General features: G+C 38.5%; 2 long non-coding RNA genes across 3 annotated transcripts; one reads left to right on the plus strand and one right to left on the minus strand.

Annotated features, from left to right (window-relative positions):
• On the minus strand, positions 1 to 25,492 carry LOC141780143 (uncharacterized). Of its 2 annotated transcripts, none has more exons than XR_012596565.1 (3): positions 25,308 to 25,492; positions 1,447 to 1,692; positions 1 to 160 (listed from the first exon to the last, which is right to left on the minus strand). It is a non-coding gene; the product is annotated as an uncharacterized LOC141780143 (long non-coding RNA). The 2 variants fall into 2 exon arrangements; XR_012596566.1 differs by having other exon boundaries at positions 1,460 to 1,692; positions 25,308 to 25,491.
• Positions 16,411 to 17,886, plus strand: LOC141780144 (uncharacterized). The gene is made up of 3 exons (XR_012596568.1): positions 16,411 to 16,728; positions 17,023 to 17,139; positions 17,838 to 17,886. It is a non-coding gene; the product is annotated as an uncharacterized LOC141780144 (long non-coding RNA).
• Positions 25,493 to 27,022: the final 1,530 nt, after the last annotated feature.

Genomic DNA, 27,022 nt, shown 5'->3' on the forward strand with positions numbered 1-27,022 from the left:
AACGTTTAACAGTCTTTATTTTACAACTGAACTCAAAAACTCTTTTCAAACATAAAATATCTTCTGTTTAACAGAATGTCCTCCTTTTCTGCTGAAGGGCCAGCAGCTCTCCTCTCCGTCCGTCGCAGTGTGTGTGATCTCCCTCAGCTCCAGCGAGCTACTGCATTTAAAGGGAGAGACTGATTCACCAGCTTTGTTAATCAGCTCTCCCTGGCTCTATTCACCTGAGTGTCCCAACACACCTGTCTCCCTCCTACAGGTGAGTACTGGCCACGCCCACCTCCACATATACTACAACTTTTTTGCGACATAGTATACCATGATTTTTTTTAAATGTTTCGACATAATATACTATGACTTTTATTTTTCAACATACTATGACTATTTTTTCAACATACTTAACTGACGTTTTTTTAAACATAATTATATGGCTTTTTAAAACATTTTCAACATACTACACTGTCTTTGTTTCAACATACTACTATGGCTTTTTTATTTTTTTTTAATTCAACATACTATACTGTTACTTTTTTAGTTTTAACATAATATTCTTTGATTTTTTTCGACAAACTATACAATGACTTTTTTTTAGTATTCGACATACTTAACTATGTTTTTTTAATTTTTTCGACATACTATACTGTAGCAAGATTGCTACCACTCGTGGGTTCTCCCAGCACAAATAGACACAGCAAGTTAACAGTCTTTATTTTACAACTAAACTCAAAAACTCTTTTCAAACATAAAATATCTTCTGTTGAACAGAATGTCCTCCTTTTCTGCTGCAGGGCCAGCAGCTCTCCTCTCTGTACGTCACAGTGTGTGTGATCTCCCTCAGCAAGCTACTGCATTTAAAGGAATAGACTGATTTAACAAACGCTCACCAGCTGTGTTAATCAGCTCTCCCTGGCTCTATTTATATGAGTGTTCCCACACACCTGTCTCCCTCCTACAGGTGAGTACTGGCCACACCCACCTCCACATAGTCAATGACTTTTTTCGACATAGTATACCACGATTTTTTTTTTTTCAACAGCTTATACTATGACTTTTTTTCAATATACTATAAAAAACAGTTTTTATTTTGACAGACTATAGTATGAATCAGCTTCATACTATGACTTATTTTTTTTTCAACATAATATACTATGCCATTTTTTTATATTTTTTTCGACATAATATGACTTTTTTTTTTTGTCAGGTTATAGTATGAATCTTTTTCAGCTTACTATACTTTGACTTTTTTTACTCTTATTGTATCGACATACAACACTATACCATGATTTTATTTTGATTTTTGCAACATACTAGTATGCCAGTTTTTATTTTTTCTACATACTTTTATATTTTTATGACATTTTTCATGACATTCTTTTGCATACTATATCATGACATTTTTATGGCATAAAATACTATGACTATTTTATGACATTTTTTATGACCTACTATAACAACTGACATCAGCAGGAGAATGTCTTTTCTTCCTCCAAAGTCTGAACAGGCTTAACATGGACTCCAGGAGGCTCTGCAACTTCTGCACGTGCACCATCGAGAGTATCCTGATGTCTACATCACCGTCTGGTCTGGCAGTTGCACCCTCCTTAACCGTAAGGCCCTTCAGAGGGTGGTGAAAACAGCTCAGCACATCGCCAGGAGGGAGCTGCTATCCATGGAGGACCTTAATACCCAGCTCTGTAGGAAGAAGTCCAACAGGATAATCAGGGACCCCAATCCATATACATTTACTACATCGCTGTTTACATTACAGTTTATTCATTTTGCAATTATGATCCACCACAAATACATTTTAGTTTGTATTTTATGTCTTAGATTCCCATTTTTACTTGTGTGTTTTCTTTTCACATATATTCAATGAGCTTTGCTGGAGGGAGCCTGAATTGTAATTGTTCAGATGACAATAAAGAACTTTGAACTTAAAACTATGACATCTTTTATGGGATACTTTACTCTGATTTTTTTTAATGACATTTTCAATGGCATGCTATGATATGACTTTGACGATCAGATGCATCTTTCTATCCAATCCACACAAACGTCAGCTGCTGAAAGTAGTTTTCAAGCAGTTTTCTCTATTTATTTAAAAAAAAAATGTTGTCGTATAGAACTTGTTATGTGCAGATAATAAATATTTAAAGACAGTTTATTTCATTCTGCCATATTGTTTAGTGCTCTGCTAGACAGCTGGCCCCATACAGGTATAGGAGTTATAAATTCATCACATGCCATGAGTCTGTCTTTCCCCTCTCACCAACATTATGCACTCATCTCAGCTGCATATAGGAGAGCATAACACCTCCACCAACCCACAACTCCAACTGAGAATTGAAGGACTGAAAGTAACAAACTAACCAACATTTTCTAATGTTTCCTTAAACAAAAATGTTATTAAAATAATTTTAAAGACGCTACAATGACATAAAAGTAAGCGATACCACAATTACAAGAGTGAATGCATAAAACATATAGGCATGAAACATGCAGACAGGTTTTGTCATAATCCCCAAGTTCTCAAGACGTATGTACTAAGTTTCACCTTTGTTATAAATCTAAAAATAGGCTATATCTCTGCCTCCATATGTTTGTTCATATTGTGAGAAGCAGGTTAGTGGATATATATTAAGCCATTTTTTCTGAATCCTGTTGCTTTCTTTTTCTCAATATCTCCTACTGCCAGGCTTCTTTGGGTGTTAGTAGCAAGTCATTACTATGACCAGATTATATTGGTCTAGAGAGAAACCGTCTGCATTTAGTCTAACCGATTCCAACAGGACCAGATGGCAATCTGCCTGCCTCTGTATTTATCTCTTCCTATTATACGCTCTGCCTCACTCATGCACATGCACACACACACACACACACACACACACACACACACACACACACACACACACACACACACACACACACACACACACACACACACACACACACAAATATATGACCAAACATGAATTAAAACTCCCCATCAAGTGTTCATCTGCACCACCCTATATTTCCCCCAACTCCACAGTTTTACCTTTTCTGCAGCTACTCCATACCTTCCAACACATGTACAAACTTTCTAACATTGATGCTGTACAATTTAATTCAAGGGGAGACACTACAGGTGAATAGGATAAAAAAAAATGTCTAATAGATATCCCCATGAAAGACAATTATTTTTTATATTACATGTTTTCTGAAAATGTATGTATAAATGTAGATGTGAGGCATTGTCATATTAAATTTTTGCTAATTTTCATACATTTCTAGAAGAGAAATCTGAACATTGGATAAGGCCAGGTTCAAAAGTATTGTTTCATTTTGTTGACATACTGTATTAGAGTCAAAGGTTTTTACAGAGGGGATTTTGATATATCTTTGTATCACTCCATAAATCAGAAAATACTCTCAGCAGCCATATAAAAAAAAAAATAGATTTTTTTTCCAGGAATAAAATATTATGTTATGAATCAGGCTATGAATGATATATGAACAACCCCCCCTGTAAAAAAAACTTCAAAATATAGATAGGAATGAAACTGGAAAATGTATGGACGGTCTTTAAATATACGTATTGTAAAATTCCATACATTTTGCAAGACTAGGGTAACAAATAGGGTAAAAAAATTAAATAATAGATATCATGAAACTTCCCCAGTTGATTGCTTTGTATTACAAGTTTTCTGAAAAGTTATGTTTAAATATGCAAATGAGGCATTATCTAATGCTATCTTTTGGTGAATTTAAGAGAAATCTACAGACGTAAATAGACAAAGAGTTGTAAAATAAACATCTAAATCTCAAAACTGACCAGGCCATGAAAAACAATGTTTTTGCCTGGGGTGTCTCCCCTTAATACATTATAAAGTAATATAAAATAACTACCCGTCTATGTTATTGTGTCCCAGTTTAACACTAGTGAGTAGAAATCAAGCAGACCTGGACTCTTTTACTGTGAAGGTCAGCGATGATCAAAGAGTAGAGAGAACCCGAGGGAGAAAGGCCAGTGTGATGGAGGAATGACAGGAGATTAACAGGTCCAGGGATAAAAGAAAGGTAAATAAGGGGAAGAGAGGGATATATTAAAATAAAATAGGAGAGGATAAAGGGATAAAACATAAGAGAGGATGGGAATGATGGGAGCACTGAGGTGAGCCAAAGAGGAGAGAGGGAGATACAACAGGAGAAGGTAAAAGAGGGAGTACAAGGGTGAGTCGGATAAAAAAAGTGATAAAAATGAAGAAAAAAGATGGAGGACAAGAAAAGATACGCGAAACAAGAAGGGCAAACAGGGAGAGGAAGAGAGACGCAGAGAGAAAATCAAGGAGAAAATGTTTAACACTAAATCGGGTTTTGGCGAGAGGAGCGATAATCCGTCTTTTTGTCAGCTGAATTATGCCAGAATCACAGGATTCTATTTCACTACCGCTAATCTGTCTCCAACCAAATAATAAACTGTCTGACAGTACAAGTTTGCATTCGCAGCGTCGCGTACTGTCTCGTTTCAGATAAGGCGGCACCATAAGGTTGACAAATAGGACTTGTTTTTTTTTTACATACACTCGGGCAGAGAGAAACACCTCTGGATTCTACTTAGTTCAGATCATGTCCCAGCAGCCTGGTATCTCTCCAACAGGAAAAAAAAAACTAGAATTACTGCCTCGCGGTTTGTATGCCTCCACCAACCAGTCATGTTGCAGTTTTACATCCATGGCTATCCAAAATGTCATGACTTCATCATTTTATCCTGTCAGACATTTGTGTTAAATTGTCATAATTAGCATTAGTTTAGTTTATTTATTGACTACACTGAGGGCGTTTTATATTTTAATAATTTATTTATTTATTGTGTTGAGTTGAATGTGCTACTTATTTTGTACTGTAATTTCTACCTTTTTTCTTTTCTTAAAGCTCGGTGTAAACTGCTCAGAATTCCAATGTACTTAGGTGCAAATGAAAAATAAAACTCTTGAATCTTGAATATGAATTTTTGAGTTATGGCCAAAATAGTGTTTTGTGAGGTCACAGTGACCTTTGACCACTAAAATCTAATCAGTTTATCCAAGTGGACGTTTGTTCCCAATTTGACAAAATTCTCTCAAGGCGTTCCTGAGATATCACCAGAATGGGATGGACATAAGGTCACAGTGACCTTTGACCTTTGACCACCAAAAGGAGCCCAAGTGGACGTTTGTGCCAAATTTGAAGAAATTCTCTCCAGACACTGATATTTTTCCACGCAAGACGTTCAGGAGAATGGACCAGACGGACGTACAACCCGAAAACATAATGCCTCCGGCCACGGCTGCCGTCAGCGTGGAGGCATAAAAACAGGAAGTGGAAAGACAGATCAAGTTTAGGGGAGATAGATGAAGGCAGAGATGAAGGGATGACGTGTGCATGTGACCGGCTAGGTTGCAAGGGTGCTGTTGATCTGCATATATACATATCACACAGAGACTTAGCCTGCTTGGCCACTGTGACCCTGCTAAGCCATGCTAATTCTAATAGCCAATAACCATGATACGCCAGCTGCCCGTCTGCTTCCAAACTGTGCATGGCTGGCTTTTATGTGTGTCAACTTTCCTCCTCCTTTTATCTCACTCCCTCGAATGCACTTTTTGCAACCTCAAAGCATCCAACCACATGCTCTCTCTCTCTCGCTTAAATTCATCTCTGCTTACCCTCTGCTTGCCTTCCAATCCTGTTTCCCATAATCACTCCATCTCATTCCATCTTTCCCTTTACCCCTTATTCACCTCTCTCTCTGTGTGCTTTCCTTCCCTGCGTCATGCCTTCTCTGGCATGTGTGCCGAAGCCCAGATGTCTGCGTCGGCTGCTGCTGGAAACTAGGTCACGTCGAGAGAGGCGGGCGGGGGGGATGAGAAGATGGGACGAAAGTGAAGGAAAGTAAAAAGGGAGTGGAGTGAACTCCTCCTATACTGAGGAGGAAAATGGGGATGTTGAGAGTGACCAGGATAAAGATGAGTATGCTAAGATGGGAGAGGTATAAAAGTTACAGATAATAGTTATTGAATCTCATTAAAATGTTTTGTCTCTTCTCGCAAAAAGCAACCAGCTCATGCTGTTTAAGTGCAGATTGATTTGGAAAGTCTACACAGCATTGCCCTGCAGCGATAATGTAACTTTGACAAACATGAAGCAAACCTGATATCACTGTAACTGTGAGGGATTACACATCTTAAAGATGAAGTAGGCGAGATTGGAGCAAATATGATAAAAAAAAAAGTTATATTTACAAAACACTCGCTGTATCCTGACAGTAGTACATGAAACAGGTAACCTGAAAAAAATCATGTGTCCTCCGGTGCTCCTAACGGCATCTGCAAGATTTCACAGACCGGAGGAAAACAAGCAGTAAGAGCTGATCTGGGATCTGCTGTCCATCTGCTCTCTACGAGAGCCGGCTGTCAATCACTCGCGAACTCCGACCAACCGGTCAAACTAGGCAGCGCTGATCAAATATTAATCAATATTTTGTTACTGTAATGCCTATTTCACGCCTCAAATGTTTTCAGAAACATCTTCATCATCTGTAAAATGAGAAAGTTAGTGACCCGGCATCCATGTTGAGATCAGGTTGAGATGGCTTGAAGGAACGCCAAGTTCTGGTCACATGACCGGAGCACAGCCAATAGGAACGCTCTCTCTCTCTGAAATGACCTGTGATGATTGGTCAAAGTCTCCAATCACGGGCTAGATTTTCTAAAGCCTGAAAACAGAGGGAGTTGCAGAAGTCTCGTTGTGATCTCCAATGATGCCAAAAATATACTGCCTACTGCCACTTAAGCAAGTTTCAAGTTGGCTAGTTGTTTCACATGGTGTGTATTAATAGTGTATGAATAGTGAATAATATAGAATAGAAACCAATGGCTGCCTGGAACTATAAAAAAACCCATAAATATATAAAAAGCAAGTAAAGCATGTATTTTTAAATGGCCGTATATGTGATTTATGGCTAAAACTTCTAATCTAATTGAGGCCAATAGTGGCTTTTTGGAAACATAACACACTTCTCTTTGTCCATGATGAAGAGCAGTCAGGTTTGGAGAGCAATTGACATAAAACAAAACAAAGGGGACAATATGTCACTGCCTGCTGTGGAGAGTGAGCAGCGCATGTGTGCCCAACTTTGTGTGCCAGTGTCTGTCAAAATTTGAATATGAATCAATCATTCACCAAATACAATGGATCTGACAGGGAGTTAACTTGGTTAATGCTGAAAGATTGCAAAACAATAGGGAAGGACAGGATTTAATAAAGTAGGTGCATAATAAATGGAAATGACAAATTAACAAGTACTTCATGTAATTAAATGGCAAGTGTTTTTTAGGCTGATGTTTAACAACCATGCCCCTCTGCACTTACTGTATTTACATCAAATACAGTATTTGCTATGTAATTGTCAAGGATAAGAACAACACGTTCTCATCCCACTTTGTCAAATACTGACGCTTTGTCTGCATCACTTTTTTCCGTTGCACTAACCACATGCTTAATGTTGTGAATTAAACAAAAACGCTTGTTTAGGATTAGGCAACAGAGCCACTTAGTTATGTTTAGGAAAAAAATAACATGGTTGGGCTTAAAATTATTACAATTTAACGGTGAAATTGTGACTTGACGTGAACACAGAACATGATCGATCAGCTGGTTGTAACGTGAAAGTGAAATGTAACGCATGGGACACGAACAGCGGCCTCCTGGATAAAAGCCTTGTTTCTGTTGGACCCATCCACCTCCACCTCCCTCCCGCCGTGTGTCTCTTTCACTCTTTATAATACGTCACCACAGCACTTTGCGTTTACTGTTGCCGCGGATGGGTTTACATTATAGTTAATGGAAATCCTGGTGAGTCTCCTACCAAAAAGGAACCCTTTCGCGGCGGTATCGAGCGAGTATCAGTATTCGACGCCCTGGGAATGACAACGCGCTGATAAGAACTGTAAAACCAATGTTTAATTTCCCTGCATGATAAACTGAGCACAGAGTCAGAATCTGGATTTACCCTGAACTATATATGTATACACTTGGGGTTGATCCCCTGTTCCATTCTCAGCCAGAGCAATAAAACTGCCTCCAAAACTGACACAAAATCTAAGGTTTACCATATTAAGAGCTTTTCCAACAGCATTGTTTATCAGGAAAAGGAGAGGTAGCACAAAGCACCGGGCTCCAGACACATTCCACAGGAGGTTTTTGCAGAAATCCCAGATGTTCTACTGTATATAGCCCAACAATTCAGATTGTATTATTGTTCCATAAAGACACTACGTGTTAAGTTGGAATACGAAGAACAGATATGGAGAGGAGATACCCAAGACTCATCTTTCCCAATTAAAGTTGACATCATGCCCCTAACAAGTGTTTGATCATTATATTTGATGTCTTTACTTACGCTCTAATTTCCAGTAACACATCCTGTGACATCCCAATCCTTGTAAGCAACATCTGTGGAGTTGGTGAATGTCTGCACTGGAGGGTAGATGCTCCAGTATGCTAGTAAAACAAGTATCCTATCAGCGGAACACACTTCTGTCTGCTCTGTTTTACAACATTAGAGGCAACGAATGGTCCAATAACTTATTGGTTGTCTTCATATTAAACTGATTTCACAATAAATATTTCACAATATCAATAATGGGAGATTAAGAGGGTTAACTAAATGAGTTATTGAATTCATTTTTGTCAAATTTGACCCCTAAATCTTTATAACAACTGTTTGATGTTTCAGGATTGATGACTGCATCATTTTAGGAGGACATGTTCTTAAAATCTGTAAAATTACAACCAGACATAATTCTGCAGCCACAGACTGACACTCACACACACTCAAACACTCACTCCAAGACACACACCTCCACTACACACACGCAGACTCACGCTCACATTTAAACAGTCCATTACATTGATAGATTGCTGTGGCACTGAGGATGTCTAAATGCATCCTCAGGCATTATTCTGAGTAGCACTGACTCTGAAGATCCACACACTTCATCATCACAACCATTTATATAGGCTACTTAAAAGACTCCATTAACACACACAAACACACACACTTGTGCATGGCCTCAGTCATATACACATGTGAATGACAGACTTACACTTAAAGGCAAAATGCAATCTTTAACATAAACACTGACATACAGTATGCACATATGTACACAAACAGTCACACAGTCAGACACATAGATGCATACCAACGTGAACATGGTGTCCATACTAAAGTGCAGTGACTATACTTTACTGGCTGCTTATTAATCTGAATTGTTTAGACTTGTACTCGGAAAAACAGTATTCAGTCTTTACCAATATACTTTGTCATAATGCGTTTATTTTCTCACCAGTGTCCATGTTTTCATCACAAAGTTAAAGCAAATACAGCCATCCGATGTTGTGCGAGCACAGCCAAAAGCTGTTTGCCTCTTTCCAATCAGCAACACCTGTGATTACTGGCACAAACTTAATTTTCCTGTTGCCAGCCTTGGCCCGTACAATACAACACCTAGTGCTCGGAGGCATAGAACACTTAAACACAAATCAAAACACATGGTTCCTACGCTAAAGTCACACCAGAGTTTGAAACGGCAACATTTCGGACCAAAACCTCGACTTCAAGATGTCAACTCTGCTGAATTTCGACACATCAATTTGTGACATTGACATATTTCAGTTTATAGTGTAGCTATAACCCTGTTCTGCTTCATAGAAGCTATGTTAATAAAGCTTTCCTCTTGTGTTAATGTAGCCGCAAAAAAATATTAGCCACAGCCACTAGTAGCAAGTGCATGACCCAAAAGTAGTCATGATGACAAGAGGCTTCACAGACATGAATAATTATGTTCCTATAAAACTAAACTGCATTCCCAATTACGTTTCCGTATTTTTTTGCGGATTACGTTTTGTCTTTGACAAATCATGAATACGTTTGTAAGTCTGCGGACGTGCAGGTGACGTAGTATATTGAGTGACCATGAATGAAAGTCACCTGGAATAATAACGTTATTGAAAGTTACGTGGTATAATAACGAGAATAACAAGCAAGAAAGTCCACTACGGGCGGGCGGAAGGTGTGGTGGCTGGGTCAAACTAACACATTCTCCCTGTTCGTGTCCCGTGTGACACATGAGTCATTTTAAGCCAAACTATGATGTTTTTTTAACAAACCTAACCCAGTAGTTTTGTTACCTAAACCTAACTAAGTAGTTTCATTGTGTTTTTTTTTTGTTTGTTTTGTTTTGTTTCAATGTTGTTGTAGTTTTAAGCCAAAACATGATTTTTCTTTTTACTAAACCTAATCAAGTAGTTTTGTTGCCTAAACTTAACTAAATAGTGTTGTTGCATTACTTTGTTTTGTTTTGTTTTGATTTACAACGTTAACCACGTGTTTAAAACCGATTAAAACTGCGACCGTAATCAGGGAGAAAATAAGTTTCCCTCGAAATGGAATTGAGAATGCAGTTTAGTTGTATGGGAACATAATTTTGTGGGAGAAAGGGATGGTTTGAGATGCAATAATAATAATAATAACTAATACACTGATGACTTTGACATCTGATGCTTATCTTGTCTCTTCGGAAACTTATTAAGTGTACATTTCTATTTCAATTGTGTGACTTGTAAGAGCATTTGTCAATTTCACTGGTTATCCACATTGGGCTTTATGAACTACTATATAGCATGGACTAATTACACACTACACTGCAATACATAAAACATAAAATACTAAATCACGTTTTTCAAAAGTGTTCATAATTCCCCTAACCACTGCAGATTGTGTGCACAGAGCATATATAAATTGAATATAATACAAATGCATTCAATCATATCATTGCTATCTCTGGTAATTGGCTTCCTCTCTCTGATTAAAATGTGGTAATTCAGCATGCACAATAATAGGAATCAGCTACTTCACAGACAGATGTGCACAGAGGTGTAGTTAGAGACTTGAATTACAACGGTAATCATTTTCAGCTTGAGCCAATGACTGATCATGCCAAATGCTTCTAATGCATATTAACACTCAACTTCCTCCTCTTGCTCTCCATTCGCCTCACCTACATCCATCCATCCATCCATCCATCCATCCATCTGTCCATGTCCATTTTGAGCGTTTTATTCAAATGATGCCCCGCTCCTCCGTTTACGAGATGCTGCCGTCTTCCTATTTCTCGCCTCATAATTTACAGACACAGGCTTTTAGCTAATGTTCTTATTCAGAGAGACTTATAATCAATGCAGCAGCAGAGGAGTCACATTCGTCAGCAACAATCCAGTGATAACAGGTAGCCGACTGGGTAAGAAGAAGAAGAAAAAGTAGAGGGATAAATTAACCAATGCTGTGTTCTTACTGTCCCTCCACTGGCGACCACGGCGACCACGGCCCTTACCCCTCTTCCTTCCTTCCTTCATCCATCCATCAATCATTCATGCCATCAATCCATTCTTTATTACTCTTCTCAATCATTCTTACATCCTTTACCCATCTCATCCTCCCCTTTTTAGTCTCTCTCCTTGTCAATCACCCTTCCTCTCTTTTTCTTTTCACCTCTTTCTCTTCTTTTATCTCCCCTCTGTCATCTCATCCTCATCATTTCTCATCAGTTCTCACTTGTTATGCATGCGCTACAGTGTTTGTGTACAAACCATGCCGTCGCACAACCATCATCTCTGACACAAATTCATCAATCTGCTCTCTCTTCTGATAGAATACACTTCCACTCACTGTGAAAGAACAAGACAACAGAGAGAGAGAGACAGGGTGGGATAGAGAGGGGAATTAGGGGTAAAAAGTTTGAGTTTGAAGGAGGAGGAAGGAAGACAGGAATGAAGAAAGAATGAATGTTGCAACGAGGATACCTGAGGTGAAAAGAGGGGGTTAACAGCAACGGAAATTGTGAATAAGAGATAGTGGAAAAGAGAGACAGACGGTAGTGCAACATGCATACAAGGGAACGGCCCTGTGTGATAAAGACAGGAAGAGGAGGGTAGAGGGATTGGGATGGTAAATAATGATCCAGTCTCAGAGATAGAAGGAGAAGAGAATCAGTGTAATTAATGTAGGAAGGGGAGAGAGAGAGAGAAAGAGAGAGAGGAGACGGAGGGAAAACAAAGAGTAGATAAATCACTCTAAACAGAGAAAACAAGGAGGGAGGGGAGCGCAGGAGAGCAGCATCAACAGAGAATAACTTCCAGTGTGCGCGCGATCATTGACTCTCGACAAACAATATGTTCGCCCATCTGGATGTGAATAATATGGATGAACTCGGTACATTACTGTCAAAGTCATTGTTTCCTTTCAAATCCAGTGTTGCCGGAGTACAGAGGCCAAACAATGAGAATGTGTCACCGTCGTAATATTTAACGGGCTTAACTGGTTGACCTTTACAGAGCAGCTCCCTTTAATAAAGCGCTAATTAATGAGGTGGCTTTAAAGGGTCAGTTCACCCAAATTGCAACATATTTTCTCATTTAGAGGCAAATGACAGAACACAATGACAACAAGGGACAATTTCTCTAATAGAGAGTAAAATAAAAACGGTTGACAGTGAGGTTGTTTTAAGTATTCTAGATATTTTTTTGTGAAAATACCAGATGTTGTTGATTATTTTAAATATAATTGTTTACAAAATCCCATTCGCTTATGTTCTTTTGGGGGTAGAGGCAGAAAACCCAAACTACTACTGTGTTGTGGTCTATTCTGTCCCGCTCTTTTCACTCTCTTCTCTCCCCTAGCTGATTTATAGTGTGCCACTTTGAGCGCGGCATCTTTAAGCCTTTAGGAATATGGGTAGTATAATTTTTATTCCTGGGCTGTTAAATATGAGTGAGAGAGGTTGTCGAGCTATAACAACTGGCTCAAAGACAGAGAAGGAAATGAGCGTATTGCGGACCAGTGGCCTTTTGGAGTATTTATGGGCATGAAAGGACGGTATGATTACACGGCTTCTGGCTTTACAAATAAGAAGAAGGATATTAACATGCTACAGTCTGGTGGCCTTGTGGAACGTTAAGAAGCTTGAAAAGAAAAAAAGCTAAAGAAAAATGTCAATAGCAGAGCAAACAATATGGTTTGTGATGCATTCAGGGATATCAAATACATGAATGTTTTTTGGCTCTCGTGTTGAGCGCTTCACAATGGACCACTCTTGGAAGACCTTAAAGTCAATGTTCACGGTGCCTGGTCTAGACTCACAGATATCAAAACTACTCCTGACAACAAAGTGGAGCTACCATTCATAAACAAGGACAAGTATCATGATACTCAAGGTTCATTACAAATAAAAGACCACTGGCAACTACTCCAAATCCAGATAGAACTATAGTTGCACTGTAGAATTCATGTGCTTTATATTTACAAGTGACTGAGGGCTATCTGAACACAAACCTGACAATGTTGTGGTCCAGTGATATTTGGTGATTCTATAAATTAATCCATGTCACATCAAACAAGCATTTGCTGTGCAATCCTACACCTGTTATTTCTTCCAAATAAAAAAATCCGAATTTTTGTTTCCCCATTTGGAGGAGCCTTCGTCTGCAATGGAACAGCTTCGACAATCAAATACGATGGAGCTGGTAGTTAAAGGTGCAGTTTGTCGGATCTGGCGGTGACTAGCGGTGAGGTTGCAAATTGGAACCAACTGAAACTTTTCTCGTGTGCAAACGTGTCGGAGAACTACGGTGGCCGACGTGAAAACGTCATCTAGAGCCAGTGTTCGGTTTGTCCATTCTGGGCTAATGTAGAAACATGGTGGACTCCGTAAATGATATGGCTCATTCTAAGGTAATGAAAACACAACAATTCGTATACATTAAACAAAACATAATAGTATAGGCCTATTCCATTTCTACCAATAGATCCCCCTAAATGTTACACTGTTCCTTTAAATACGAGCTCACATCCCAAGTTAGTACAGTAGATACTGTTCAGCAATATCCCTAAACACTCATATGTAAATATATGTCAACATTTGTGAAAATAACAGAAGGAAACAGTAGTCACAAGCCCTTCCTGTTAGACCAGACTTATTAGAAATAAATATATATAAATATAAAACCCCAAAACTCAGAACTAACATGGAAAAAATGGAAATAAGTGAATAAAAAGGACTGAGCCTATTTAAGAACCTGGAGCTCAAAACTCAGAGCTCGTAACAGCAACTTATTAATGAAGTCTGCTGCAGCATATGTAGACTGATTATTCCAGGAAGGTGTATATGTACCCTGGAGCTGGGTAGTCAAACAACGACATCATCATCAACACATCTGTTCACTTGCATGCGAGTGTGATATTCCACATGTACCTCGCCTGCAGTGCTGCCCCTCAGTATCAAGCCACACATAATCACCTTCTCACTTTCGTTCCTAAATGCTTCCCGCACACGTACAACACAACATGCCTCTAGGGGAGTGTTACAGAGAGGAGAGAGAGAGAGAGAGATGCAGGGGGAAAACGGAGAACAAAAAAGAGAGGATTTTTCTTTTTTTTTCGTGGGCAGTGATGGTCCAGGAGGGAGCGCCAGGCTGACTATGGCATGAAGCGCCAGAACCACTGTGGGTTACTCACACAGAAATAAGACATTATAGATGAAAATCTTGGCACCGAATTGATTAAAATGAGGGCAATTTAAAATCTATTTTGGGTCTGCTTTTAGTGGTACCTTACAGGCTCATATAACTTCATTTAAAGACAATTATTGATGGTTTAATAATAGACCTTGCTATTAAAGGGTCGCTATTCCTATTATAGAATTATAATAGCCCTGTTTTTTACAGTCAGGGCTAATGTTTTTCAATATACAAAAAGCCCTTCAGGCATGTAGGGCGAGTGTTCACAACAATACACATGAATATTCTCAAGCGCTTTTCTCAGATGATGGAAATTTCCGAGATTTGAAAGTGTGTTGTAAATGTGTGATCTGTAAGCGCGTGTTTCAAGAATCATATCAGCAAAAGCTCTATATTTAGGTCTGGAGTGGATATATGAATGTGTGTTGACATGTTTGTGTTTGTTCGGGAATTTGCAGCAAATGTTCCTCTCGCTGTTCTCTAAGAAAAAAAAGAAAGGGGGAGTTGGATTTGAGTGGTGTGTGTGTGTCTGTGCACATGTGTGTGTTAGCCTGTCTTTGGCCAGCTATAAAGACAATGGCACCGTTGAGGGCTTTTCTTGGCAGACTGACAGAAACACTGATGGCAAGTGATTGGATAAACCATGCCTGCAGGAGATACACACACACACACACACACACACACACACACACACACACACACACACACACACACACACACACACACACACACACACACACACACACACACACACACACACACACACACACACACACACACACACACAAACATACACACACACACACGCAAGCATTCACAGACACACACACACACACACACACACACTTTCATGATCCATGCTCGCCCGATGCAGCGCCGTTTTTCACTGACCCTGATTTTATGCTTTCGCTCTGATTGGACGCCGTCACTCATCACTCTGCTGATGCTAGTTTTCGATTGGCTCACTAGAAAAGGTCGTCGGTTTTATGGTAAGGGGTCAGGGTTTGCGATTGAGATTGATGCGCGCTAAGGCCCGTATACAGGGTGTGAGGCTGGTTTATAACTTTCCATGACTGGCGTGATGTATGGGGCCACGGCTGACCGTACACGCAACACACACACACTAAGTGACTAATGTGCTTTTCAGAGGAATTGACTTACTGCAGCTTTCCCGCCTCCTTCCACATAATAGATGTATTGACAGATAGAGATTGTGAGCATATATGCTTGTGTGTTTTATGAACGAAAATGCATATGCATATAGATATCTGTCAACACATGGATTTAGGTGCTTTTGTCAATATGTGCGCATGATTTTATATGTGTGTTCATGATGGGAGTTCAGGCCAAATGTCAGAGGCGGAGGTGGAAATAAATGAGGTCTTAGCCTTGATCCATATCAGTCACCAGCGGGTCTATTCTTCATCACTCGCATACGCACACACATGCGCATACACACAAAACCGAACAGTACTTTTATCCTCATTAATCACAAATACATACACACAAACGTCAAGAACACACAAATAAATACATGCAAACACTATGACATGTACTGTACAGCACACTAATTCAAGAACATACTTGTACAAACATGTATGCCAGCTCACGCAGCACGCCATAAAAAAAAACAGTCATTAGCAAATCATTAAAGCGTGTGCATGGACACATACAGTACACAAACAACATGACTCATACCCACAACATTGCCAGTGATGTAAATAATCATTGACACAACCGCACACACACATCATTTATCGAGCTTAGTGCGCCTGATGACAGACTGCTGTAGGCAATGACAGCGCGCGCTATGAGAACATTTAACAAGCATCATTTCTTTTTTCTTTTTTTTAAAGCTTTTTTTTGGGGGCATTTTTTAAGCATTTTATTGACAGGACAGTGGATAGAGTCTTGGAAAGGGGGGAGAGCGTGAGAGATGACATGCGGAAAGGTCCACAGGCCGGATTCGACTGAGCCTTTGCCATATATGGGCGCCCGCTCTACCAACCGAGCTAACCAGGCGCCCACAAGCATCATTTCTGAGAACTGAGGAAGCGCCAACTCTGGTCAAGAGAGCTTTTCCACAGAGGTGAAAACCACAACACATGAAGAACGGAAGTGCAGCATGAGAAGGTCTCTAACATCAATATCAATTCAGAGAGAAAGGAGAGAGACACTGAAGAGGGGGAGGATGCAAAGTTGTACGTCAGTTCATTTAAAAGGTCCGTTATAACTCAATATTTGAGATGAGTTCATATTTGTTTTACCTTGAAATAATAATTGGTTCACAGAAGTGTTGAAATGTGTCTGACAGATGTCACCCAACCACAGTTAAATGTTATCCTAACAGAGGGAAATGTTAGAAACTATGACATCCATGTTGGTTGCCTTTAATGGACTCGCTCTCTGTGTGTTTTGTCACTTCAGGACCGCTCACTGAGAAACATCCTCCAGCCGTCCAAACGAGGCCTTTCAGGACTGCTGCTCTCTGTCTAGGAGTGCTGTGCTTTCTGATAATAGGAATCATCTTCTTATCCGTACAGTGTAAGATAAAATACAACACCCAACAACTACTGAGCACAAAGTACAGAACCAATAGTGTACTGAAATGGTCTCATCTTCACGCTTCAAAGGCCCCCGATTCAACTGTTAATTGTTGACTATTGAATAGGCGTTATTGCTCGCTATAAGCATCATAGATGTGGGTCAGTAGGGGCCTACTAGGGCTACTACGTTGTAAAAGTTAAAGTGAAATTTAAAAGCAACATGTTCTAACTAGGGCTTTCAACGTTAACACGATAAGAACGTGTTAACTTTGTTTTAACGCCACTAATTTCTTTAACGTATTAACGCAATCAATCTTTTGGATGTTGTAGCAGGCTAGAGTGAAGATACTGGTATCATATGAAACTAGAAAACCTAAAGAATCCATTGGTACCAACCATGTCATACTAGCTTGTAGTGAAGGAGGTTAAATAATGTTCCAAACTCAACACTGTCATGGCCATTTTCAGAGGGGTCCCCTTGACCTCTGACCTCAAGATATGTGAATGAAAATGGGTTTCATGAGTACCAAAGAGTCAACATACACAGGAAGTTAAAGGACAGGTACACCAAATAACTGAATCCCAATTTAATAGCGATATTTCATTATGCACAGGATGTAACTTAATTCTGTCTTCAGTTTAAAGCACAATTATTTGCTGGTGTTGGTCTGTTTCTTACTTTGTTGTTCTCACCAGATATTTCTGTCACTTTGGAAAAAGACAAGCTCCAGGAGAAAATTTCAGGTAAGAAAGGTTTCAAAATACCATAATACACAGGATCTAACCTCACACTGCATTTAGGCAACAGAACTACAACTTCTTTAGGTTTAGGCCACAAAACTACAACTTCTTTAGGTTTAGGCAATAAAACTACAACTCCTTTAGGTTTAGGCAACAGAACTATGACTTCTTTAGGTTTAGGCAATAAAACTACAACTTCTTTAGGTTTAGGCCACAAAACTACAACTTCTTTAGGTTTAGGCAATAAAACTACAACTTCTTTAGGTTTAGCCAATAAAACTACAACTTCTTTAGGTTTAGGCCACAAAACTACAACTTCTTTAGGTTTAGGCCACAAAACTACAACTTCTTTAGGTTTAGGCAACAGAACTACAACTTCTTTAGGCTTAGGCAATAAAACTACAACTTCTTTAGGTTTAGAGAATAAAATTACAACTTCTTTAGGTTTAGGCAATAAAACTACAACTTCTTTAGGTTTAGGCAACAAAACTACAACTTCTTTAGGTTTAGGCAATAAAACCACAACTTCTTTAGGTTTAGGCAACAAAACTACAACTTCTTCAGCTATAGGCAATAAAACTACAACTTCTTTAGGTTTAGGCAATACAACCACAACTTCTTTAGGTTTAGGCAACAAAACTACAACTTCTTTAGGTTTAGGCAATAAAACTACAACTTCTTCAGCTTTAGGCAATAAAACTACAACTTCTTTAGGTTTAGGCAATAAAACTACAACTTCTTCAGCTTTAGGCAATAAAACTACAACTTCTTTAGGTTTAGGCAACAAAACTACAACTTAAGCATAATCGTGTTCACTGCAGCAACTTTATACACAAAAATGATGAACTAAAACTGAAGCCTACTTGTTGATATATGCACAGTATGAGAAGGTATTATTGAAAACTATTGACGCTCTGTTCTGCAGTTTAACTGCAATACAACTTTAATGCTATGTGATGTTATCTTGAATTATATTTCACAAATTATTTCCCTTTTAAGAGACGGGTAAGAAAATGGTTAATAAGGTCCTTCAAGCAACGCATAAGGGCATACTTAAGTAGCTAAGTGCAAATACTTAGAGATCAAAGAGTTTTCCCTTACGACATCCTAAGGAAATCCTAATGGTGATTTTATGCAACTATTTTTTTTTAAGGCATCCTTAGATGAAAATTTAAGGGCAACCTTAGTCTAAGTGGTTTAATGCAGCCGGGCACAGTATTAAACCAATTGAAATTATATAAATTGACTCTGTCTTTACTTTTGAGTATAATTGTTTCATGCCGTTGAAATGTTTTGGTATGTGGAGATCTTTAACTAAACAGTGAAACTACTTATCAATTTGACACTGAATGACATGACATCTATCTTTAAAACATGTTTGACATTTAGTGAAGAGTTGTCCGGAAGGATGGAAGAGATTTGGATGCAGTTGTTACTTTAAATCTAATGAGAGGGAAAATTGGGGTAGCAGCAGAGAGTACTGTCAGCAGAGAGGAGCAGATCTGGTGGTCATAAACAACAAAGAGGAACAGGTGAGTGTGTTTATTACTGAGTGACTGATCTTAAATGTAACTGCCAGTGATCTTTTACTTTGGACCCATTTCCTGTCTTGACCCTGTCAGATTTATTAGCCCGTTTGTTCTGCCTTCAGGTCCCGACTTGTAAGCCGGCTCATTGACTACTGATTCTAGTAAAGTGCCTGTACTTCAACCTGCTTTGACTCTGTGTACTGTATGCCAACAGGGAAGTGGATCCACCACTTCTCAAGCAATTTATAATTAGCAATGATAAGCGGGATAAGCGGTTGCAGATGGATGGATGGCAATGATAATGCAGAAGGAACTGCATGTTTAGTGTTCACACGGAAGTTAACATTTCAATTTATCAGAGTCTATTTTAAAAGAGAAATAAACTCAAATATGTTTTGAGAGTTTTTCCAAACATTTGAAATTGTCTTGTTCATTTAACGTTTATTCAAGTCTTCAATTTTCATCAAAAGAATAAAAACAGTCCTAGTCCTAGTAAAAATATCTAATCTGGGTATACCACCACTTCCCTGCTGCTTTTGTACATGAGCCATGACACAGGGTTCTTTTAAAGTCCGTCTTGGTTTGTGGTTGATTAATAGGGAAGAGTAAAGGTTAGCATGAGGAGAACAAAATTATATTTACTGAATGCTAACAGAGACAGATTAGATACGATTAGATATTTCTAAATATTCTTATTTGAGAGAAAAGCTGAAGGACTGTTTTTATTCTTTTGATGAAAATTGACGAATTGAATGAAAATTCAATGAACAAGACCATTTTAAATGTTTGGAAAAACCTGTAAACATTTATCTTTACTTCTCTTTTTAAAATGTATTCTGATAAAATTAGATGTTTACTTTCTTTTATTACACGGCTTTGTTGAATATTCAATTCTGATAGGTCAATCACGGCGTTCTACGGTCTGTTATTTTTTTATAGCAGACCGTTGCTATGTATAACAGACCGTTGCTATGGACGCAGTTCTGATGTCAGACTCTGGAGGACAGTTTTGTGTCAAATCATTGATTTCTTCAGTAAGTAGCCCTGTCGGGGTTTATTTCACAACAACGATTGGTTCGCTGTACATTATCCCTTACATGAACACTAATCATGCAGTCTCTTCTGCATTATCCTTTTCTCTGCTGATTTAAATTCCATTAGAAATATGTTTTTATTATCATGCTGCTGTGTCCAATCTTCAGTGTGTGGTGAACAAGTGGATCCCCTTCCTTTTGTTCTGGCTGATTATTGTCTCTTGTCAACTACTAGGAGTTTGTCATTCAGCTAAATGGAGAGTCCTGGATTGGTCTACGGGAAATAAAGGAAAATTGGATGCAAGCAAGATGGGAATGGGTGGACAGATCACCGCCGACAGAAACGTGAGACGATTTAAAGTTGTTTTGCTTCAAACATCATTAAAATAACTATGAAAAAGTAGAATAAAAACGAAATAACCTTTTTTATTGTATTTTATCGATGTCTGTTGTTTTAATGGACTTCAGAAATTGAATCAGATGAAAGAACCTTGATGTTTGAAGTTGGTTGATGAACCAGCACTATATTACCATACTACTGTATTCACTATACTGTAATACTCCAGGCTCCAGATCAACATGTGCTTGCAACCACGTGGCCAATGAAGTGCTGCAACAAAAAGTCTCAAAATAACTATTTTAAATGTATATTAAAGTCATAAACTATAATATTTAATATTTGTAAAACTTTAAAAGCTACTGTCTGATGATGATAAATAATGTGTGACTTAATCAAAATGTAAAGTCTATGGGACAGGCTGCTGGGCTCATGAAAAGAGACACTACAGTACTAGTAAGAGGAGGCACCACCAGAAAACAATTAATGGACGTCATCTTGGTGTTAGATAACAGAAAAAAAGCACATAACACCTTGTTTTCTGGGGATGATTCCTTTAAGTGTAAATCCCTTAAATGACTGAAAACAGAGATATGGGAGTACTGAAGAAGGTTTCATTCTTTCGTTACAATTTACAAAGCTTAATTAAGACTATTGTATTAATTACAGATAATATACATATTTGAACAGTTTTCTTCAAACTGAAAATAATCAGCTCTGTTTAACATTTTATTTGTTTTACAGGTTCTGGGCATCGAGAAGCTATCACAGCGACCAGCGCGCTGCAACATGCTGCAATCAACAAGGACAATGTACACAAAGCAGATCTGATAATCTAAAGAACTGGATCTGTGAGAAATAGATTTCTTGAATTCTTTGATGACGGAGGGATGTGTAGTGTTGGGGTCATTTGTTTAGTTGTTTATTCTTTGTTGCATGTTAAATAACCTGGATTACATAGATATTGTTCCTCTGCCATATAGTGCACAATCTGCTTTGTTGTCGTCCACACAACAGTACATGAACACCTATGGGATTATAACAATGAAACTAGGGATTCAAACCAAAACAAAGTTAACGTGATAATAACGCGTTAACGCAAATTCATTTTAACGCCACTAATTTCTTTAACGCATTAACTGGATATTCTTAGGTTGTAGCGTGTATTTTAGGGGCAAGTCATAGTCAAGTCAGCACACTGACAGCTGTTGTTGCCTGTTGGACTGCAGTTTGCCATGTTATGATTTGAGCATATTGTTTTATGCTAAATGCAGTACCTGTGAGGGTTTCTGGACAATATCTGTCATTGTTTTGTGTTGTTAATTGATTTACAATAATAAATATATACATACATTTGCATAAAGCAGCATATTTATAACTTCCTTCTTCAAATAACAGTTTTCTTCATCTCTTTGTATTTTGATATCTGCAATATTTTTTTGTACTTTGTACTACTAACTTTTTCACTGCCTTTTTACTAACATGTTTTGCACTATGGAACTGTGATGCTGTGATCTTTATTGATGGAGGGATGTGTAGTGTTGGGGTCACTGGTTTGGTTGTTTATTCTTTGTTGCATGTTAAATAACCTGGATTACATAGATATTGTTCCTCTGCCATAAAGTGCACAATCTGCTTTGTTGTCATCCACACAACAGTACATGTGCACCTACTCTGTATTCCTACAGGATTATAACACTAAAACCAGGGCTGTTAACGTTATAATAACGTGTTAACGCAAATTCATTTTAACGCCACTAATTTCTTTAACGCATTAACTTGCAATTCTTAGGTTTGTTGGGACCCACCAATGTGACTGGTGGCAAGTGACCACATGAACTCAGTAATATGATGCTTGACCCATGGACTCAGCTCAGTAGCCATTGGCTACTGTAGCATTCACACGTACTTGTGAAATTCACCCAGGACAAAACCAGAGTAATCTCTTTGTTCCTCCTCTTTCTTCACCTTCTCCTCCCCCCTGCTGACCTGCGGGAGGCGAACTGCTGCTCTTCTCTACAGACCAGAAGCTGTAGAAGCAGCTCTGCTCTGATCTATGGTCTGTTAGGAAACAGACATAGGACTTCTAAGGCAGATGACACGAGAGCCTGCCTTTTTACCAACTAACTTCAAGCAACAACCGCAAGGAAGTTAGCACAAAGCTATCAAGCGGCTGGGAAGAAAGTATTGGAGCGAACAGTTTCCACCAATCTGCACAACTTGATTTGAGCACATTAAAGACAACATCTTTGACTTGGAACCACAACCTCAGCACATGGAATTACCAACCTTTTTGTTCATGGATTGGTAACGTACTTGGCTTATTTTAGCATTAGTAATTACGCACGGCTGAGCAAGACTGTTGATGTGTTTAGTTTATGCTTCACATAGACAAGTTCTTTGCATGCAAACTAACCATCTTTTCTAACCCACTGCATTATCTGACACACATTAAGATCACATACATAAACTGTGAATTAGTGTTAAACATAAACATTCAGATAATCTCCATCCCCACATCACCCCCCCTCTCTGTCCTTCCTGAGCACATGTGCTCCAAAGAACAAAGAGGCCATGTGTGGTGACATGTTGGCGGCCATCATTGATCCAGTCATCTTTGTAGTTTTACAGTGCTCGCCATTTTGTCTGTAGGCACATGCAGACATCTTGAGACAAGTAGCCAGCCATATTGACACACACACACGCACGCACGCACGCACGCACGCACGCACGCACTTTTGGACGCCGTAATCTTTCAAGTCAAATCCCTTTTATTGACCACGGAAATCATTACAGAGTAAGGCCCAAGGGTGCATGTGTGTGAGTAGGTCTGTGCACGTGCCCACTGTATTAATACATTCTGTAATACATTCTACACCTGTTTACTCACCAGATCTCCTGAACTATATGCATGTTTTTTTTTTGTTTTTTTATGTATGGTGTGTGAGCATTGCCGTCATATTACACTTTGACATGTTCAGCACGTTCACATGACGCAAACACGCTTCACCCACATCACAGTGACCTTTCAGCTGAAAATTAAACATGAAGGAGTGTCAGTCTTGCTTAGTGTATTATGGGTGTACTTCAGTTGATTGTTGTTAGACACAAACCAAAAGAGGCTGCAGTAGCTGGGTTGTGATAGATTAAGGAGTGTAAAGGCTGATCAGATGCCAAAACACTACACAATGTTTTTTACAACTCTGCAAGGTTTTCACAATGGCAACAGGTAAACAATAGAAATACAGCTTTAACATATTCACATAATCTACCAGGAATGTGCACTTGCAAGTATGTAAAGTATATTATTTAATTAAATGTATTCATATTTGTATTTTATTTTTTTTATATTTTAAGATATTCATATATTATTTATTTAATTTAGATTTATATAATTTCATTTATCTATTTATTTATTTTAAAATCCCAGTCTTACATTGTTATTATTTTCAAGTTTGACAGGCACGGGTGGGGTTAATGTTCTATTGGTTCATTGTGTTTTTTTTGTTTTTTTTCTTTCTTTGTCATCCTTAAATTCCTTTGGTTTTTTTCTGTACATTTTTCAATATCATTTGTGGTGCCCTTTTTTTATTTTACATTATACACGTGTCAATAAAAATGTTGAAACTAGGAATGTGCACTTGCATGTATTTGATTGGCCTTTCCAGATGACATCAAATCGTAGCAAAAGTTGGGGCAGCTAGTTTCACTGGATGACCCTACAATGTTTTGCCATAGCCCTCTGCATTGCCAACCCTGCTGTGCCGGCTGACGGGCCCCATTCAAATGAATGAGAGTGATGCATTGTTTGGGGAAAACCTGGAAAACACTGTTACTGCTAAAACACAGTATACAGATATTTTTATACCGTGGTTTCGTGTTCATGGTTTGATATGTTTTTCTTGTAGCAGGGAATTTCTTTTTAATTATTTTGAAAACCATTTATTCTAAAAGGTAGATCAAATACCACAAACCTGTAAAAATCAAGGCACTCAGAGATTTGCATTATAAGTATAACATAATGCAAGGGAATATGTGAGTATTGCTCCAAAACTATACACAACACATAGCAACAAAAAAAACGTGAAAGTGAAATAGCCCAAAGATTTCTTAATGGAGAGCTGTCACGGTTGGTAGACAAATATAGTAAACAGAAACTGGACCTAAATGCCAGCCCTGTCTCTTAAAATGATGTTCCCATTAAGGCTGTCAAAGTTAACACAAATTCATTTTAACGCCACTAATTTCTTTAACGATGATGATCACATGCAGTTTGGGGCAAGTCATAGTCAAGTCAGCACACTGACACACTGACAGCTGTTGTTGCCTGTTGGGCTGCAGTTTGCCATGTTATGATTTGAGCATATTTTTTTAATGCTAAATGCTATGCATTTCCCTTAAAAACATGATTGAGAATACAGTTTAATTGTATGGGAAAATAATTATCTAGGACACAGGGATGCAAATACAAACAGTAGAGGAGGCAGCAGAATGATTTCAGTGATTTAGTAACAAAAAGGCTTACCGAGTCCTTAATGAAGCAGTAGGTCCAGCAGGCAGGTAACAGGAAAAATCCAAAAACCGGAACATGAAAGGAAAAACAAACAGCAAAAACAACTCACTGGTAAAACTTGACACTAGGAACAATTGGCAAAACAGAACACTGGGAAACTGGTCTGGTATATGTATTAGACTGATTGGGGAAGTGAAAACAGCTGAGCAGGAGGTGAGGTGACTGCAGGACTGATAATGGACAGGTGAGACTAATCAAGGCAGGGCAGACAATCAAAACTGGCGGGAAAACACACAAAGGCAGGAAGTGAAGTGATCTGAAACGAGATGAGTAACAAAATAAAACAGGAAACACTAAACATAAATGATATGAATAAATGAAACAAAGGAAAATATAAGATAAGACATAAGAGCTTGAATTCAAGTATTACATTAATAATAATTATAGTACATTTTCAATATTATTTGCACAGCCCAGAATTTCAAATTTGAATCAAAAGGCCCTTTATTTGGATGGGGAAAAACCCAACAAAAACATCTGGCTGTTATAGTGCACCACACAGTTTGGGTCAAATTCAGCCCCCATTTTACTCAGTAATCAAGTATTGGTTAAGCGTGGCTAAATATTGCACTGTAAGCTTCCTGTATGACATCATATCCTGCTACATCTCTATTTGTTGCACCAGGTAACTGCAGCTTTAGTGAGTGTGAATGTCAGATGTGTTTTTTCTCCATGTGTGTGTTTATGTTCCTCTTGTTAAGCTCTCCATGTGCCTGTAAATTGCAAGCAGTGGTTTGGTAATCCTGTTCCCCTCTCTATCCCCTTTACCTCTTATCTCTACATTCCCCTCTGCTCTCTAACCTTCATCCCTTCCTCTCCTTAACCCTCCACCCTTTCTTCTCTTTCTTTTCCCACAAGCCCTCCATCCTTTCATCCAGATTCACCTCTGGTCTCCCTGCAGCCGTCATGTCTCCCCGTCGTCCCTCCCTCTTTCTCTCATCCAATCTCCTGCAGTCGCTCAACCTTCTCTTTCTTGCAGCTGAATTTTACACTCGCCCCATTTTTCACTCCCAAACCTATTTTTCTTTACAGCAAGCAACCCTTCCTGCCACGGGGCATCGCATACTATCATCAAACTGAGAAGGGAGCTTGCTTTTAAATCAATTATGGCACTTTTATTTCACAGCATTTGGTGTTCATATTGCACTGCCATGAATGGAAGCTTCAAGCTGAAATGTAGAGTTATTATTTAGTTTGGGTTAGTGTATATAAAAACTACATATTAACTGATAGTTTGTATAATAACTTTTATCAGGTACTCAAAGACTAAGTTTAAAAAAGCACAAAAAAATCCTCACATTCCTTTCTCAGCAAATTCCAGGAGTCTAAATTAACAACCCATCTGAGGAAGGAGATTGGGTCTTCAAATGATGTATCCCTTTTTGGGAACTGTGTCAGAGGACAATGGGAGAGCATTTTACAACCGTTCAACTTATGCCGTACTATTGAATTTCTTTTTAATGAAATCATTACAAACATTTTTTTTTGCTGAGCTGGCAGTAGCCAGCATTTTTTAACTGCCATTTCCTCCTGTGTGCATGGACTTGTGTTGTTGGGAAAGAATTTTTGGCTGCAGTTCTGAAATATGTATATCAGTTTTATTCAACCAGTATTTTAAGTTTAGTACCAGAGAAATTACATATTCTTTGCCTTCTGGCTTTCACTCC

Source organism: Sebastes fasciatus, chromosome 13 (genome assembly GCF_043250625.1).
Source record: "Sebastes fasciatus isolate fSebFas1 chromosome 13, fSebFas1.pri, whole genome shotgun sequence".
Classification (NCBI taxonomy): Eukaryota; Metazoa; Chordata; class Actinopteri; order Perciformes; family Sebastidae; genus Sebastes; species Sebastes fasciatus.